This window comes from Palaemon carinicauda, chromosome 41, assembly GCF_036898095.1.
Source record: "Palaemon carinicauda isolate YSFRI2023 chromosome 41, ASM3689809v2, whole genome shotgun sequence".
Lineage (NCBI taxonomy): Eukaryota > Metazoa > Arthropoda > Malacostraca > Decapoda > Palaemonidae > Palaemon > Palaemon carinicauda.
This window is the reverse complement of record NC_090765.1, coordinates 12,034,738-12,053,405: the sequence shown is the minus strand read 5'-3', so window position 1 is coordinate 12,053,405 and position 18,668 is coordinate 12,034,738. Positions and strand designations below refer to the sequence as shown.

Sequence of the window (18,668 nt, the reverse complement as noted above, 5' to 3'; positions counted from 1 at the left end):
CGAGTGGTCGCGCGGTTGCACGGGCGAACGGTTGCACGGGCGAGCGGTCGCGCGGTTGCACGGGCGAGCAGTCGCGTGGTTGCACGGGCGAGCGGTCACGCGGGCGCGCAGGCGAGCGGGCGCGCAGGCGAGCGGGCGCGCAGGCGAGCGGTCGTGAGGGTGGGCAGGTGGATGAGAGCGAGTCCGAGGCGGCGAACGCAAGCGTTAGCGCGATGGCGAGGAAACGCGCTGCCGCGTGGGCGAGGAGGACTGCTGGCGATATGGCTCAACAAGCGATCGGTGGTGAGCTGGTGAGCGCTAACGCGCAGGTTGGCGATGGCGCGTTGTGATATGCAGACGCGATGGTCGAGCAGTATGCGCAGGTGAGCGATCGTGCGATGGCGAGCAGTATGCGAAGGTGAGCGATCGCGAGCAGTGATCAGCATGCGCAGGGTCGCGCGATGGTGATCAGTATGCGCAGGGTCGCGTGATGGTGGTCAGCATGCCAGGGTCGCGCGATGGCGATCAGCATGCGCAGGTTAGCGGTCGCGCGATGGCGAACAGCATCTGCAGGTGGGCGATCGCGTGATGGCGAACAGCATACGCAGTTGAGGGTCGCGCGATGGTGATCAGCATGCGCAGGGTTGAGCGATGGTGATCAGCATCCGCAGGTGTGTGGTCGCGCGATGGCGATCAGCATCCGCAGTTGAGTGTCGTGCGATGGCGATCAGCATCCGCAGTTGAGGGTCGCGCGATGGCGATCAGCATCCGCAGGTGAGGGTCGCGCGATGGCGATCAGCATCCCCAGTTGAGGGTCGCACGATGGCGATCAGCATCCGCAGGTGAGGGTCGCGCGATGGCGATCAGCATCCGCAGGTGAGGGTCGCGCGATGGCGATCAGCATCCCCAGTTGAGGGTCGCGCGATGGCGATCAGCATCCGCAGTTGAGGGTCGCGCGATGGCGATCAGCATCCGCAGTTGAGGGTCGCGCGATGGCGATCAGCATCCGCAGTTGAGGGTCGCGCGATGGCGATCAGCATCCGCAGTTGAGGGTTGTGCGATGGCGATCAGCATCCGCAGTTGAGGGTTGAGGGTCGCGTGATAGCGATCAGCATGCGCAGGTGAGATAGCAGCTGGCGAACCATGTTCCTTCAGAAGTGTTGGAGAACGTTGGCGTGCTGGCTGTAACACACGTGGGCGATCCGGAGATCGCTGGCGAGCTGATGATCGCTGGCGGGCTGATGATCGCTGACGAGCTGATGATCGCTGGCGAGCTGCTGATCGCTGACGAGCTGATGATCGCTGACGAGCAGAAGGCTACGCGTGGAAGCCTGCGCAAAGAAGAAGAGTCCTTGACCCCGACCTGAACCGAAGTTCTAGATCGCGAGGGCGAACGTGGGCGCACAGGGCGCGTAACAGGAACCAACAGGAACCGCAGGGAAGATCATCTTGAAAGCGCTGACGAACAGGAGAGCGCTGATGAGCAGAAGGGCGCGCAGGGAAACCCTGACACGCAAGGGAAGAACCCCCGTGGGGGCAACCCTTTGCCCCGAAGGGATCATTGTCCGCCGGGAGACTGATGTCCGTCGGAAGACCGCTGTCCGTCGGAAGACCGCTGTCCGTCGGGCAGACCGTTGTCCGTCGGGAAGACCGTTGCCCGTCGGAAGACGAGATCAGACTGCTGTCCATCTGCACCAAGGCGGAAGATCGAGAAAAAGGAGTTGTAGGCTGCAAACGGAGATCCAAAAGGGCGCCTCAAGCACCCTTATAGGGAGATGAGAGGCCCTTACGACGAGGCGGACGGTGGGCCTTACGGCGAGGGAGGCCAACAGCAACAGCAACAGAAGAAACCTCCGAAGAGGAGTCTCTATGAGTGTACTCTCTCGCGAACGAAAGAGAAACACTTCGTGGAAGAGACTGGTCAGCCAGTGACCTAAAAGGAGCAATCCTCCGAAGAGGAGCTCCTGCAGGTGCCCAGCCCCTTGAGCGAAACTGCAGGTGCGACCGCTCAGCACCAAGAGCATAGTCGCACGAAAAAAAGGCAAGAGAAGAACCCCCCAAAAGGGGAAAAACTCAAGCCTGGACAGGAAAAACTTCCCTCGGAAGGAAAGTTATCCGCCCAAGGAGGCAAGCCTCCTGACTGTTCTAAAATGAACTGGAGAGCTGTCCGTCGACACGGGAGTACTACCAGTAGAAGGAGACACGCCCCTGACGAAAATACAAGGGGGGAGGCAGCAACAGCCGAATCCCCAGGACTCAACCAGACAGCTCACACCGTTGCTATATTACAGAAACGAACTAGATCGGTAACTGTAAAAAAATAAAACAAATAATATTAGTACACATTCATTCCCCCGGAAAGGCTCCGAAGAGGAATCCCGAGGGAAAGGAACAAGAATTACACATCAGGCACGTGCCCTCACAACCACTTACACTCGCGGAAGGAGAGCTGTAACCAAAACAGAATTATAACAATTATAATTATGTAACTATGTAATTATGTAATTTATAAATGAATGAACACTAAAGAAAGAACGAAAACCCCGAAAGGAATCGTTCTACAAGCTGAAAAACAAAAAACAACTACAATTAGATTCATAACTAATTGATACAAACGTACGGCGTAGCAACCCTCCACACGGAAAGGAAGCTAGGCTACAAGGTCGTAGTAACACGTAGTAAAAGGGTGAAAGACCTCAAGAGAGAGAGAGAGAGAAAGACATAAGTCAAACTCGATCGCCACCCATAAAATACGCCGTGGTGGTCTAACTGCCGAGGCCTCCACGTAGATATCGTACACTACACACACACATCTGAAAAGGAAACTTACTTATTTCTATACTCAAATATATATACAAACATGAAAACATGTTTACATATATATTGAGTAAAAGAAAAGTAAGCGATTAAGTAAAGACAAAACAGACAATGGCTGCCAAGCGAGGACCAAGACAGAGACGTCTGTCACAGTCCGAGCCAAAAGTTAAAGTGAGTATTCACCTGTGTGTGAGGGGGAGGAGGGGTAGCTAGCTACCACTCCCCTACCCCCCCGCTAACTAGCGCGGGGGTAATACACCCTCGTTAAATTCTAATGGCTCGCCATTTCAGCTACGCTAAAAGTAATAACCCTTTGTAAATAGCGTGGTTTGTATTTCGGTTACGGAACAAACAACTCTTGACTGTGGTGCTTGACGCTCAACGTCAAAACAAGTCAAGTTAGCTGGTTGGCGAACGTCCTGAACGTCAACACGAGCATGTGGCAGCGGCTGAACGTCCACAAGCGGCTGAAAGTCAACACGGGACTGCATCGAGTGAGGCTCTACGTCACGTGACTGACGTGACTTTGTAACGTCAACGTCAACAGGACGAGCAAAGGCTCGTTTGGGCGGCTGACGGCCAGGATCTCGATCAGCTAAACGGCGAGGATCATCGTGAACCTGCTCAGCAGTATACTCCTCCATAAGAGAGGCCAGCTTATTCTGCATATCTTGCAGCACAACCCATTTAGGATCAACGGGAGTGGGTGCGGTTCGAGACGAGGGTAACGTCTGTGACTGCAAAACATTGCCTACACTAAGACTCTCGGAGCCTGTGTTACGCTTCTGTTTAGGCGGCGAGCAGTCTTCCGATGACTGTACAGGGTCAGAGCTGTCCCAATGGCTACAACCAGGACGCTGGACCTGTCCTGAAAGGACTAACTTTCGCTTTAAGGGTCTCGAAACCTTGCTCCACGGTTTCTTACGCGAGAAGCCTTCGGATGACAAGGAGAAAATCGCCTCGCTCGTCTTATGGTAGGGGCGGTCTTGACAGGACACGCCCGAAACCATAGAGGGAACGTCTGTTCGTTGGTTAAAGCCTCTCGAACCCATAAGTCCTACGACATTACTTCTCCCTGGTGCATGGGAGCTTGCAAGAGGTCTCGGACTAGGCGGACGACAGGCACGAACAGACGAACCCTCGGTCGCAACACTGATAACACTTTGCGCACTAATCACTTTATCCCCACGATTTTCTAATGTGGCACTCTGACACTTTAACTCTTTTACATCCGCCATGAGTTGATTACGGTCCGTAGCTAAAGATTGAATGGCACGTAACATATCCCGCATCGATGGTTCATGAGTGCTAGTAGAAGGTTCAGGCACAACTACTACTGGGGAAGGATTAGGTTCAGGGGCATGGGAGGAGGAAATTTCTAATGATCTAGAGGAACTTCTCCTCACCCTATCTCTCTCTAGCTTACGAGAATACTTATCAAACTCTAGCCAGTCGAATTCCGAAAGTACCACGCACTCATCACACCGATCTCCTAATTGACAGGTTTTACCCCGACAATTAGAACACACAGTATGTGGGTCGAGAGAGGCCTTTGGAAGACGTTTGTTACAATCCCTAGCATTACATTTATGAAATTTAGGAATTGGAGAAGGGTCAGCCATTTTGAAAAGTCAAAGAAAGTCCAAAAAACAATCCAAAGTCATCAACAATTAAATCTATCCAAAAAAGAGTTCAAGAGTTTAAATTGAAGATAAAAACACCTGCACTGCGAAAGCTCAAAACCAAAAAGAAGTACTTCACCAAGACTGACGAAAAACTCCAGGTTAACAGCGAGTAATGGAATCAACTTGTCGACATGACCGACAGAGAAGAACTGGAGCTGTTTACATGTATATGCGGTATCTGGCCGATAGTTGGCGCTGGTGGGCACACCCGCAACCTTCATAGCGATCACTCGCGAGTTTTTGTGTTTTTCTGTCGAGCCGCCGGAGACGTCAGCTATTATATATTCACCGGCTAAGTTAAATATTTAAAAATGGGTGATATCTATTTTGTAAAGATTAAAATTTCAGTATTTATACAAACAAGTAGTAAAAAAAAAGAAAGTTTCATGATTTAATCTAGCTATAACTATCAGGTACAGTTCAGATACAAGAGAGTTTGAAGCTATAGACAAACAGGCTTCCTGCTCCTCAAACAAGTGGTGTTTGTCATGTGGTCAGTCTTGGTTGGGCAGCTATGACAGTGAGTCCTTTCAGGAAGCTTGATGTGACCAACACAAAATTGATACCATACTTACAGCAAGAAAAAAATAGAATTAGTAACTATTAAAAGTAAAAGGATATCAAATAGCAAATCGGTAGCCAATCAAAGTAAAATGAAATCAAAATAAGAAACTGCTGACCAATAAAAAGTAAAATAATATCAAATTATTATATATGCATAAACTATGATCTATAATAATAATAATAATAATAATAATAATAATAATAAAACACTATATAAATCAATTTCAAGTACCTAATACACAAGAAAAATATTTACAAATACGAAGGAGAAATTATCAGAGAAATAAATATCAAACACATGAGATTGCAAGCTCCATATTATCATCAACATCTCTTTTTAACTTCATTAGAAGTGTGTTGATGACATCCATGCCGAGGGAATACTGCATGCTGGCCATTATTGAAGATAAATTCAAAATAAATAGAAAAAAATCAGAAATTTGCAAAATATAAAAAAAAAAAAATCAGAAATTAGCATTTGAGGGAAAATGGACCTCATGGCAATATATGGCATCTAAGCCAAAACCAATGTCATGCAAGTGGTAGACACACCATCCACCCACACTTTCCAACTATAAAGAACCAAACAAGTATCAACACTGTTCGATAATTTATAATTATGTAATAAATTTGCTGTTTGATCACTTACCCCTATTTAGGTATTTCAGGGTCGAGGTCGACCCCTGGGGGGCTAAAAAACGTGGAAGGAGGGAAGTTAGACGAAAATCAGTCTTAAAGCAGACAATGGCATGTAGACTAGTCACCCCTTGCAGGTCGATCACTTCCATATTCGAGACAGCTGATTATTCATGGGGAAAAAACAGGTTTTGAACATGCTGTAGGGATTGCATATGACCCATCAGGGCTAGGCAGAACCTTAAGTACTTCCTTGAAGACGGATGGACTGGGATCTGGAAGTACGCGTCCTTCAGATCCAGTGTACATAAGAAGTCTTGCGGTCTCACTGCAAGTCTGATCGTGTCTGCGGTCTCCATGCTGAATGGGGTCTGCTTGACAAACCTGTTCAGAGCTGAGAGGTCGATGACTGGTCTCCAGCCTCCAGACGCCTTCTTTACAAAAAAGTGTCGACTGAAGAAGCCTGGGGACCTTTCGACATCCTCCTGGAGAGCGCCCTTCTTCAAAATGGTCTCGACTTCTGCCCGAAGGGCTTGCCCTCTTACCGATCCCATGGCAAGGGAGCTCAACGACACTGGATTCGCCGTCAGGGGAGGTAAAGATGTTATTAACGGGACACGATATCTTTGACTGATTACGGAAATCGTCCAGGAATCGGCCCCGAGTTGCTGCTACCTGCTTGCACAACTCTGTAGGTATCCCCCCACTGGTGGACATGCAGGGGGACTGCCAATCCTAGCGTTTGCAGCCTCGGCCACTCCCTCTAGGATTTTTCCCTCCCCTGGAGGACTTTTTGCCTTTCCTGTCCTTGATAGGAAAGGGCTTAGACACCACTATCTTCGCTGCCGTTGTGGGTTTCGTGGTCTTGGTAGGACGTGGCTGCTGGGGTGCTGGAGGTTTATAGGGCTTGGATGTCAAAGCCCTATGTAGGAGGGAGTCTTGGTGGGACTTCCTCCACCTCTCAGCGGCATGTTTCACGTCCTTAGGCTCAAACAGGTTCGTTCCCGTCACGGAAGAATGTCTGAGCCTGCCGATCTCGGTGCTAGGGACCTTTTGATGGAACCTCTCAGATACCGCATCCCGACGTTTCAGGATGGTGTTTGCCCACAAGTTCGAGACTTGGTGGGCCAGAAACTCGATCGTACGAGTGCCTGAGAGTAAAAAGGTCTCCATAGCTTTCCTAGTACGTTCTTTGGACAAATCCTCCGAACGTATCAGGATACCTAAGGTCCTTAACCAGATATCCAGCCACGAAGTGGCCTGCATGACACACTTCGCAACCTTCTCCTGATTAAAGATCTCAGTCGCTGAGAATGAGACCTGCCGGTTGGAGAGCCTCTCAAGAGGGACTCACCTGGTAAGCTCTTCCAAAGAATGGTGAAGGGGAAGAGCTAAACAAGGCTCCTCTAAGATCTCGAAGTACCTCCTATGTTATACACAAGGAGGTGGGAGAAGCTTGTTACTGGCACTGGATCGGCTGGAGGAGGCTAGCTCGGAGAGCTGGACTGCGATCTTGTCCCTGGCACTCTTAACCCCTTGAGACCAGGGCAAAGCTGCACTGGCCTTAGAGGGTTTTTGAGTCCCAAATACTCGGTCCAAGACCGTGTCTTTGCCCTCTCGTGGAGGAATCTCTGGGTCAGCAAACCCATTGAGAGTCCTCATAAGGGTCAGAACCTGCTAGAACGCATGTTCTGACTCCTGCAGGTCTCCTCCTGAAGGACTAGTAGCGAAGTCTCCTGTCCCCAAAGGCTCTTCTTGGGGAGACTCGCGGACGTTCTCCAAGTGACTGGCTGGCTCCGGTCTAAGTCTTGACGAGGACTTAGGTACTGTCTTGGAGTCCTTCGACTCCCTCCTGGGAGGGATACAGGACTCCAACGACGACGGAGGTAGGCTCTTCTCCGCCCCTACCCAAGAAGACTTTCCAGCGCGAGGTGGGGTTTCCCTCATTGGTGCGATGAGGGAACGTCTCACCTTACGTGAATCCCCTGAGGACGGGAAATCCTCGTCCGAAGGGGAAGGAGAAAAAGTCTGGGGGGAGGGGGCCTGCCTCGAAGGCTTACGAGGAGACAGCTTTGTCCTCGAAGAAGTCACAGCTTCCAAGTCTCCTCTTTTTCTCTTCAGGGGAGTAGATGTTGCCAAGGATTTGTGGCCTAGCTCAGAGAGAACAGGCTCAAATGCCTGCGCGACCGCTCTGATCAGTGCCCCAAACCAAGGCTGCTGGCTGACGGCTGCGCTGTCAGACACACTCTCTGGAGGGATGGATCGACCGATCCCTGGGAGGAGTTTCCATAAGGGCGTTCGTCTGCAAAGAAAAAGAAGACAAAGAAGAAATGTCCCTGAACCTTCCTGGAAAATTTCCCCCTGCCAGCGAGTGCGCTGTTCTGCGCTTGCGGGGGAGGGGGGGATGGTGACCTTGCCGCGCGTTGTCCTGCAGCCTCGCGCATGGGAGGTTATTGACGATCGCGCTAACGCTCACGCGATGGAGAATACCCGGGGTCACACGCAGGAGACTGTTGGCGCGCGCGGGCGGGTGATTGCTGATCTGCGCGCGCGAGGGAGATTGCGAGGGTGCGCGCGGGCGAGCGATGGCGCGTAGGAGCGTGCGCAGGAAGCAGATTGCGCGCTCGAGCACCCGAGGGTGAATGTTTGTGCGCGCGAGGGTGAATATTCGTCCGCGCGCGGGCGTGCAGGATCAGGATGAAAAGCCCGTGCGGGTGAGGAATCGTGCGCTCTAGATGTCGATGGGTGCGCGCGAGCAGGAGAGATATCTCTTGCGCGCGGGCACGCAGCTGGACCCTGCGTACGTTGGCTCGCCTCTTGTGGGCACACATCAGGTTGGCTATGCATCACTGCTGTGGGAGATGGGCGTGGGCGCGCATCCTCGTGGGCGCGTATAGGTGACTTCGCGCTGGCGAGGGCTGGTGCGCAGGCGAAGGTAGACGGCGCGTTGGCGAGCGCTGGCGAGAAGGGGAAGCTTTAAACTTCCTGCAGGGGAGGGAGAGAAAGTCTGGGGGGGAGGAGCCTTGCGCAAGGATTTGCGAGGAGACAGGATAGCCCTCGGAGATGTCTCCACGGAGGGGACTCCTCTCTTCCTCTTCAGGGGGCAGGCAGCCGCCACTGATTTGTGACTTAAGTCAGAGACCATAGGCTTCATAGCCTACATAAGAGCTCTGACCAGGGTCCCGAACCAGGGCTGCTGGCTGACAGTCGCGCTGTCACACACTCCCTCTGGAGGGAAGGGGATCGTTCGATCCCTTGGAGGAGTCGACAAACGAAGGTTCGCCTGAAAAGAAGCTGAAATGAGAGAGTCCTTAGACCTGTCCGGGAACCGCCCCTCCTCTGGCGAGTACGCTGTTCTGCGCTTGCGGGGAGGGGAACGAGATGATGACCTGTCAGCCTGACGATGATCGCGCTGGAGGTCGCGCGATGAGCCCTGTCCTGGGTCGCGCGCGAAAGGATCGTGCGCCATAGGAATTTCCCGCTCGCGCGGGCGTGCGAGGTTGGTGGCGCGGGCGTGCGAGGTTGGTGGCGTGGGCATGCGAGGTTGGTGGCGCGGGCACGTGGGCGCGTCGATGGCAAGGGCGTGTGGCGCGCAGGAGCTGGATCCTGAGGAGGGGTTGAAGGCTGGATGCGAGGGCGCGCAGTAACCTGATGCGGTACTTTCGGGCGTGAGTGAGCAGTAGCGCGTGGGCGCGTATCTGGAAGTACTGGGCGAGGGCGCAAGTGCGCAGCCTCGTGATAGCGCGAGGGTGGGTCTGCGCGTTGGCGCGCAGGTGAGCGCTGAGCTGTCTGAGCAGGTATGTTAACCTGAGGAGACCGTGGGCGCGCTGGGCGCGCAGGGGATCGTGGGTGCGCATGGCGCGCATCAGGATGTGGGCGCGCAGGTGTGCGCTGCTGCGATGGGCGCGCAGGGTGCGCGATCGGATTAGGGCGCACAGGTGTGCGCTGTTGAGTTGCATGGGGCGCCTTGAGAGCAACTGGAACCTGGCACTCAACTGGAACATCGCGCGAGACTGGAGGAGCGCGTACAGGATTGCGCAGTCTGGAAGGAGAGTCCAGGGGTACCTGTGAGCGCCTGTGCGCTAACTTAGGCACCTCCTGGACTGCACTCTGAGATGTAGAGGCGCGCTGGTGAGCGCGTGTGCACTGTATCAGGAACTGCGCGCGATGGGCGTGCCTCGCGCCTAACTCCAGAAGGGCGCTGCGAGTCTAGAGGTACCTGTGAGCGCCTGTGCGCTAACCTAGGTGCCTCTTGGACTACGTGCGACGTGGCAGGAACCGGTGGGCGCAGGGGCGCAGGTGGGCGCGTGTGCGCAGGTGAGCGCTGGCGTGCTGGATCAGGAACTGCTGGTGGGCGCCGGGGCGCAGTAGGTTGTGGGCGCGCAGGGGAACCCTGGCACGTAACAGAAACAGGAGCAGCACGTAACAGAAACAGGAGCATGCAGGTGAGAGCTGTGGAGCTAAGTCTGGAACGGAACCAGCAGCATGAGGGCGTGCAGGTTTAACCTGTCGCTTAAGGGTATGAGGAGCAGTTTTGCGCTGTCCCTTATGCCCCGAAGGGAACGGTGCTTGCGCAATGGCAGGTTTAGGTGGCGCGTAATGCGCATCTGCATCCTCAAAGCGTGACGGCAGGTCAGCAGGTCTGGAGGGAGACTGGTCACAGGGTCCCGAAGAACGACCTTCCTCCGAAGGGGATCGCGAAGGATCTCCGGAGAGGTCTAAGGTGGTAGCTGGCAGGATCGGCGAACGGCGAGTCGTCTACTCCGCAGAGGACTGTGGGGACGATGAGCCGAAGAGGCACCTCCTAACTTCCTTGTGAGGAGAAGGAAGACCTCTATGGCGAAGGGGAGGACGAGCCTTCCGCCTTATACGCCCACGAGGGGCCGTGGGGTCAGCGAGCTAACCATCGTAGGGCCTCTGAAGAGGAGTCTCTGTAAGTGAACTCCCCCGAGGGGGAGAATCACCGGCAGGAGAGACCGTAGGACTTAGTTCCTCCCTCAAAAGATGTTCGGAGGGGGAACTAAGCCTTCAGCTACCTCAGCAACAGGAACAGGGGTTTGACTAGACCCACAAGATGCCTCCGTCACAACAACGTCAACGACAGACAGAGGATCTATCCCAGCTGTAGTTGGCGATTGTTTGACAGCTGCACCTAGTTTGATCATGTCAAACAGGGCTTCCCTGGAGGGCAAACCCTGCAGTCCCAAGGAAGCCCAAAGCTGTAATAAATCATTGTTATTTACAGACAAATCAATATTTAAATCCTCCTCCGGGGGAGGAGGGGCCGCTGCCTCGCTATGGGAGGCAACTACCTCTCCCGCACCCCGGGATCGGTCAACAGCAATACAGTCTACGCTACCACTTGCCGGCCTCTCGGAAGAGACCGCTCGAGGGGGAGCTTCGGAGGAGGAAAGGGCTACGGAAGAAGTTTTGGAATTTTCTCTCTTCAAAGAAGCCTTTGAAGGAGAAATATCCCTTTTAGACTTTTTCTTCCGGTGCCGGGCAAACTTCTCCCACTGAGAGGTAGACCACTCCCTACATTCAACACATACGTCACTGCTATCACACCGTTGGCCCCTACAATGAGGAAACAAGGTGTGGGGATCAGTGTCGACCGCCGACATAAAGGTCGCACAAGGGCGGCAAGGAAGTCCAGGACACGTACGCATATTCAGTAATAGAGGCCAACTTCAAACACACTGTGAGGAAGAAAAAGCAAAACAGATTGATGGCAGTCAAAGCGAGGGAGAGAGCAGACAGGTCTGTTCTCTGCCCGAGCCAAAAGTAAAGTGAAGCATTCACTAGTGTGTGTGTGTGTGTGTGTGTGTGGGGGGGGGGGGGGGTTTTAGCAAGCTACCCCTCCCTACCCCGGTGGGGTAGTAAACCCTCATTAAAATTCTAATGGCTCGTCATTCAGCTACGCCGAAGTAATTACCCTATGTAAATAGCATGGTTTGTATTTCAGTTACGGAACAAATACATTTTTCCCTGCGAGAATTATGCGTGTTCACTGATGCAATGCTCCTATATATATTTCTCCTCCTGACAAGTTTAAATGGGTTACCCTGTCAGGCTATTTTGCCCCTGATTACTCTATTACATAGTCTGTTCATAAGGGAATGAATTTTGTTCCGAGATCCCTTATATCCATAGTGTCATTTCTTGATAACCAGTCATAGCCCATATGTATGGAACCTGACCATATTTGGCCATGTTTCCCTTGTTTGTTATGATGTAGTCATCTTCGTATGACTTGCACAATGTCACAGGTCGTTGTATAGTTTCTGATGTGTCGGTTCTGTCTGACATGGATTGTTCTGTACCTAGGTGTAATGGCTACTCATTATATAAAACTTATAGGATAATATGTTAGTGATGATGATCCCCAACCTTCCACATCTCGGTAAATATATGATACTTTAATTTCTAGTCAATTACATGAACCATATATTTTTCCTACTCGCTATCTTGTGTTTTATGCATTTCTCTGACCATGAGTATTGGGGCAAACCACCCATTCATGAGTTTTTGGACCACCTTATATAAAGACAATTATGGGGGACCCCAGTGGTAAACCGGGTTTTTTTTGGTTGAGGAAAGGTCATAAACGAGTGATTTGCAACAATAATAATGGTCAGAAATGCAAAATAAGCACAAGATAACCAGTTGGAAAAATATATGGTTCATGTAAGTGGGTGAAAACAGGCCAAAACATGATTATCCCTTATGAGATTTGTAAAAGGGTACAGAACCTAACAAACCCACCTAACCTAACCTAGTAGTTCACAGGTCACAACCACTAGCCGAGGCCTGCCCAGGGTACAACCCCAAGCCAGGTGGCAAGCCCCCAGGACCCCCCCTTCCCAGGTCACAACTGCTAGCCAGACCCACTTTCCCAGATCACAAACTAGATTCACAAATAAATCCTTATATGATGATGAAATAAATCACAAATAAATCCTTAAATTATGAAAATTAAATCACAAATATTTCTTTGCCTTATGACTGACAACTACATTTTTTTTTTTTTCTTGTCTTGGCAGTCGTAACGATAAATACATGATACTTTAATTTCTAGCCAAGTTCATGAACCATATATTTTTCCTACTCACTACCTTGTGGTTTATGCATTTCTGACCATGATTATTGGGGCAAACCACCCATTCATGAGTTTTTGTACCCCTTATATAAAGACAATTATGGGGGAACCCTGTGGGAAATCGGGGTTTTTGGGGTGGGAAAATGCAATAAATAAGTGATTTGCAGTAATAATAACGGTCAGAAATGCAAATTAGCACAAGATAACCAGTTGGAAAAATATATGGTTCATGTAAATGGCTGAAAACAGGCCACAACATGATTACTGTATTTAACTTTTGAGATTTGTAAAAGGGTACAGAACCGAACAAACCCACATAACCTAACCTAGCAGTTCTCAAGTCACAAAACCTAGCACCCCCTTTCCAGGTCACAACCGCTATCCGGACCTCACCTTCCCAGGTTACAAACTAAAAGTAAATCACAAATAAATCTTTAAATTATGATAGACACCGTTGCTTTTTTTTGTCCTGGCAATCTTTACAAAAGCTTTGCAGTAGAAAATGTGCTGGCCTTCCCTGAAAATTAAGTCAGAATCAGACCCATGAGGCATTATTTCACTGTTATTTTATAATTTCACATGAGTAACAATAGCTTTACAGCGAACAGAGAGCATTTCCCTCATAATCAACTGCCGACATAAACGAAATTACACTAACTTTCGAAATAGATTGATGTGCTTCCCTAAGTTCCCTCTTGGAGACATCTTTACGTGATGAATAGAAACCAAGCACGTGCAATAAATCCCCTTAAGTCTCTCAGATGTAAACAATGGAGTTAGAGTGACAAAGGCATTTTATTCAACCAATACGTAAGTTATTATGCCCCAGCCCCTATTAGACATATAGAGAAAAAAACCAAACTAGCCAGCACTCGTCCATTTCTTATAGCGAATTCCCGTTTCACTAGAAATTAGAGTATCATAAATTTACCATCTTTACAAAAGCTTTGCAGTAGAAATGTGCTGGTGTTCCCGAAAAATTATGTCATAGAGTCGGACCTTTGAGGCATTACTTTGATTATTTTATTAATTTCATGAGTAACGATAGCTTTACAATGAACAGAGAGCATTTTCATCATAACCAATTACCGTCATAAATGAAATTACACTAAATTTTGAAATAGACTGATGTACTTCCCTTAAGATCCCTCTTGGAGATGTCTTTATGTGATGGTGGTTAAGTTGAAACTGAATGAGAAGGTGGAAAAAATGGCTGTTTAGAACATACGGGAACTTATGAAGAAGTACTCGTAAGCTGTTAATACGTCATTGTAAATGCACAGAAATATTCCCAAACCATGGGAAACAATGCATGTGCAAAGTCCCCTTCAGTCTCTCAGATGTAAACAATGGAGTTAGAGTGAAAAAACCACTTCACAGTTTAATAGACCGATACGCAAGTTATTATGCCCCAGCCCCTATTAAAGATATAGAGAAAAATACCAAACAAGACAGCACTGATCCATTTCTTATAGCGAATTCCAGTCTCGCTAGTACTTAAAGTATCATATATTTACCCACATCTCAAACATAAGGTATGACTATTTATACTATATAATGCCCCACATGATTTGAGAGAGCGAATCTATATGTAGCCTACCACTGGCCAGAACATAAGAGCAGTGATATAATGTTAATTTTGCGAGCACAGCGGGCCACGCCGGAGTAATAACCATTAGAGGGTTTAAAAATATCCCTGAAATAATGACTCATGGGGTTGGTAACCACAGCTCAACATGCACCTCTTGCCAGAACATAGGAGCAGTGATGTAGGCTAATGTTTTTTCACGAGTGCAGCGAGCCACAGCACAGCAAAAACCATTAGAAGTTTTAAGAAATATCCTCAAAATAATTGTCCACGAGCGTTAAGTGAATCATACATAAGTTTGGTGGTAATTTTGTATTGTATTACATGGTGTGATTTCGCACAGGAAATATATGATTTCCTATAGCAAATAACGTGATTTAACCGATTTTGATGATCATTTCAATCGGAAACAAACAGATTAACCAATTCGGTTAACTTTTAAGTTGACGAATTGGTTGATGTTATTACGAATGAAATGAATGTGAAAACCTGTTAAATCACGTTATCTACTATAGGAAATCACATATTTCCTGTGCGAAAATCACACCATGTAATACAATACAAATGTACCATATAAATATTAACACTGTTGACATATATATTGAGTTAAAATATTTAAACAACAGATGTACTGAGGACGATAACATTAGCAACGTTACCAATGGTTGACAGAACTACCAACGTTGACGAATGGTACACAGTGTTACCAACGACACGATGTCATTTCTAGAGATAGAAATGCTAAATATTTTCATACGTAAACTAAATAATTTTTCCATATAACTATTAAACAATAAATAAAAAATACCAAAAGGCCATAGAACCTAACAAACCCACCTAACCTTGCCTAGAAGTACCCCGGTCACAAAACTCATATAATAAGCAATGGGGAATGACTTACTTTGATTCACAGTACTACCAACGGTGACGAATGGAACACAGAACTACCAACGACACGATGTCATTACTAGTGGCAGGAATGATAAATATTTCCATTTGAATATTAAATAATTTTTCCATATAACTGTACACAATATATAAATAGTACAGAAAGACCACAGAACCTAACAAACCCACCTAACCTTGCCTAGAAGTACCCCGGTCACAAAACATGTATAATGGCTATTGAGGAATGACTTACTTATATGAAGAAAACGTCGAAGTATTCGGTAACCTCGGAACAGAAACTTCTCCAATCGACACTAGTTTTCGAAGATATGTCGATACCATCCATGAGGGTCTCATGGTCCGAATGTTTATGCAAAAAGTGGATGGCACATAATATTATCTTCCATGGGGGTAGACGACTTTTGTCCAAAAAAGTACCTTTATAGGCAGTAACGGTATAACCACAACGGCGTTTCTTGTTAGTTTTACGAATGATGGATTCAGAATTGCAATAAAACACGTGAATGTCTTGCCTATAAGATAAAACAGAACGGCACTAGGGGCACTTTAAACCCTGAGGAATAACGTTGAGAGATTTAAGAAAATGCTCAACATTACCTGAAGTATCCAAAAAATCACCATGGAATTGAGCCACTACTTTTAGGTACGAAATACTGCAGCCGCTACAAGTTTCTATAACTTGCTCCATCGCAAAATACGAAAAAAGAAACCGCACTTGTAATGCAGAACGTCTCACCAGGTCAAAGGTTACAACGGGAAAGGCATTGGAACAAAGGGTATGAAAAGTCTGCTAATAGGGATAAAGGAAGGGGGGGGGGGTAGGGAGATATCTGCATAGGCCTAGGGTGGTGATTGGTTAAGGGAAAAACAAAGAACACTAGACGGTAAACATGAATGAACTAAATACGGAAACTAGACCAGAGAAAGGATTTATAAGACACAGAGGAGAGAAAAAGAAATAACCAACAATAATAAATAAAAACAATATAGGAAGGTAAAATGGAATGAACGGTAAATAATATTGAATGGGAATATAAAATGAGATGATCATACCGAGAATTAACTGGATAAAAAAACTAGTCCAGAGTAAGTATTTATGTGCAACCAGGAAGAGATAAAGAAATAACCAAACAAATAAACCCAATATAGGAAGGTAAAATGGAATGAATGATAAATAATATTGAATGGGAATATAAAATGAGAAAATAACACGGTAATAAAAAGAGTAATTGGGGAGAGGAAACTCCTGCGCAGGGGGTGATATATGCGCAGGTCGGAAACTGGTGCGAACGAACGTACGTACAAATGGGAAAGGAAATAACCAAACAAATAAACCCAATATAGGAAGGTAAAATGGAATGTATGATAAATAATATTGAATGGGAATATAAAATGAGAAAATAATACGGTCATAAAAAGAGTAATTTGGGAGAGAAACTCCTGCGCAGGGGGGTTATATATGCGCAGGTCGGAAACTGGTGCGAACGAACGTACGTACAGATGGGTGCTAATGTTAGCATGGAATGCTAACATTTGATCTACATCAGGTATGGAATGCTAACATTTAATCTACATCAGGCGTTGGCAGCACTGGTTACTGTATTACTACAAGAAATAACCTTTGAAACGGCTCCTCCCAAATATATCCAGTTATACTGTTCTGTATTTTCCTACGGTTATAATAAATACAAGAAGGAAATGTATAGAGAAGAAAAGGAGTGATTTACGGTTATACATCGGTTCCCCAGTATGTTTTCCCCATCCAAAACCCCGAGTTCCCAAAGGGGGTCCCCCATTATCGGAGGATATAGATGTATATATATTTCTTAAACTATTCATTTGCGACGGGAACGAGTGTTTTTTTCGAAGGGAGCGTAATTTTTCCTATAAGAAAAAGTACAGTAGTTGGAATCCTAAGTTACATTGCCATGTAATACACTACAATAAAACCAGTTTGGTAATGGGAAAATTGTTTTCCACTAATTAACAGTGTGTTTTAAATGAATTTTACCTTTAACCAATTCGTAAATAATAAAAACAAGTTTTTTTCCTGTTTTCCCCACCAAAAAATCATGGTAACCCACCTGTGAATGTTTGGAAGAGTGGGGGATAACATGAGAACACTTAATTTACAGAGGAAATAACAGACAAGTTCACTGAAAGCACATTATTTACTACAGGAAACGGTGACTATTCCATTACAAAATATTGTCATGACCGGAACTATAATTTTACCAAAATAAACTTGTATGTTAGCTAGCTAACCATAGCCTCGGCTGTCTGGCCTTAGGCCACAAAAAGAAAAATCAATCCTATACCTGTATCAGTAATCTTGATATTTCCTCAGAACAAATTTCACTAGCATCATTATTACTCACCTTGTTTATTTTGTAAATTCCCCAAAAGGATCCCCTAAGGATGCTGGACGGTAGGCTGAAAAAGTCAGCCATTAATTTGGTTGCCTAGCCTTAGTATGTTGATTTGATGTCAAGGTTTACTCATTTACTAGGTATCAACATGAAACAAAATTATAGCTAATGCATTTTTGTCTTTCTTGTGTTTAACTACGCGAGTAACACGAATAACTACGGTTTAAAGAACACTTAAAGCGACGACTCACACTAATGAACAAATACTGTACGCTTTGAAGTTAGACGGCTTTTGACAATAATAACAGACGTTGCGTTTTCCAAAATAGGCCTACTGTTCAAATGATGATCCTTTATTTAGAGTTCAGGAAACTATCTGGTTTGAGTTATTATTCTTTATTATTTCTTATGTATGCATTCCATTAACAGATGTTATGCCAGTCATTGTCAATATAAAAATATTTGCATAATAATGTGTCAAGTTTACTAATTTTGTGCAAAGGACGAAAAAACTTTAGTATACGAAGCGCTAATTCAACATTTCATGTGGTACTCAATCTAACTCTAAGATTCTAAGATCTATTATTATTATTATTATTATTATCATTATTATTATTATTATTATTTCTGGCTAAGCTACAACCATAATTGGAATAGCAGGATAATACAGTATAAGCCAAAGGGCTCCAACAGGGAAAATAGCCCAATGACGAAAGGAAATTAGGAAAAGAATAAATTAATAGAAAAGCAATGAACAATTGAAATAAAATATTTAAGAACAATAACAATTAAAACATATTTCATACTTAAGCTATTAAAACTAAAAAAAAAAATCAGCAACAAGAGAAGAGAAACAAGACAGAATACTGTGCCCGAGTGTACCCTCAAGCAAGAGAACTACCCCAAGACCACGGCACATAGGCTATTGCTTACCATCGATGAAGTCTTTTCTACCATTACCAAGAGAAAGTGTCCACTGAAAAATTACAGTAGTTAAAAAGAAATCTTGAGCAAAGAAGAAT

At 46.8% G+C, this 18,668-nt stretch overlaps 1 protein-coding gene across 2 annotated transcripts in view; it reads right to left on the bottom strand.

Annotated features, from left to right (window-relative positions):
* Ppox (protoporphyrinogen oxidase) overlaps nt 1-17,915 on the bottom strand; it is a 948,609-nt gene extending 930,694 nt beyond the window's left edge. For both annotated transcript variants that reach the window (XM_068364075.1, XM_068364076.1), the window contains exon 1: nt 17,656-17,915. The gene's annotated coding sequence lies outside the window, so the exon portion shown is untranslated. The remainder of the gene's footprint in view (nt 1-17,655) is intronic.
* Nucleotides 17,916-18,668: the final 753 nt, after the last annotated feature.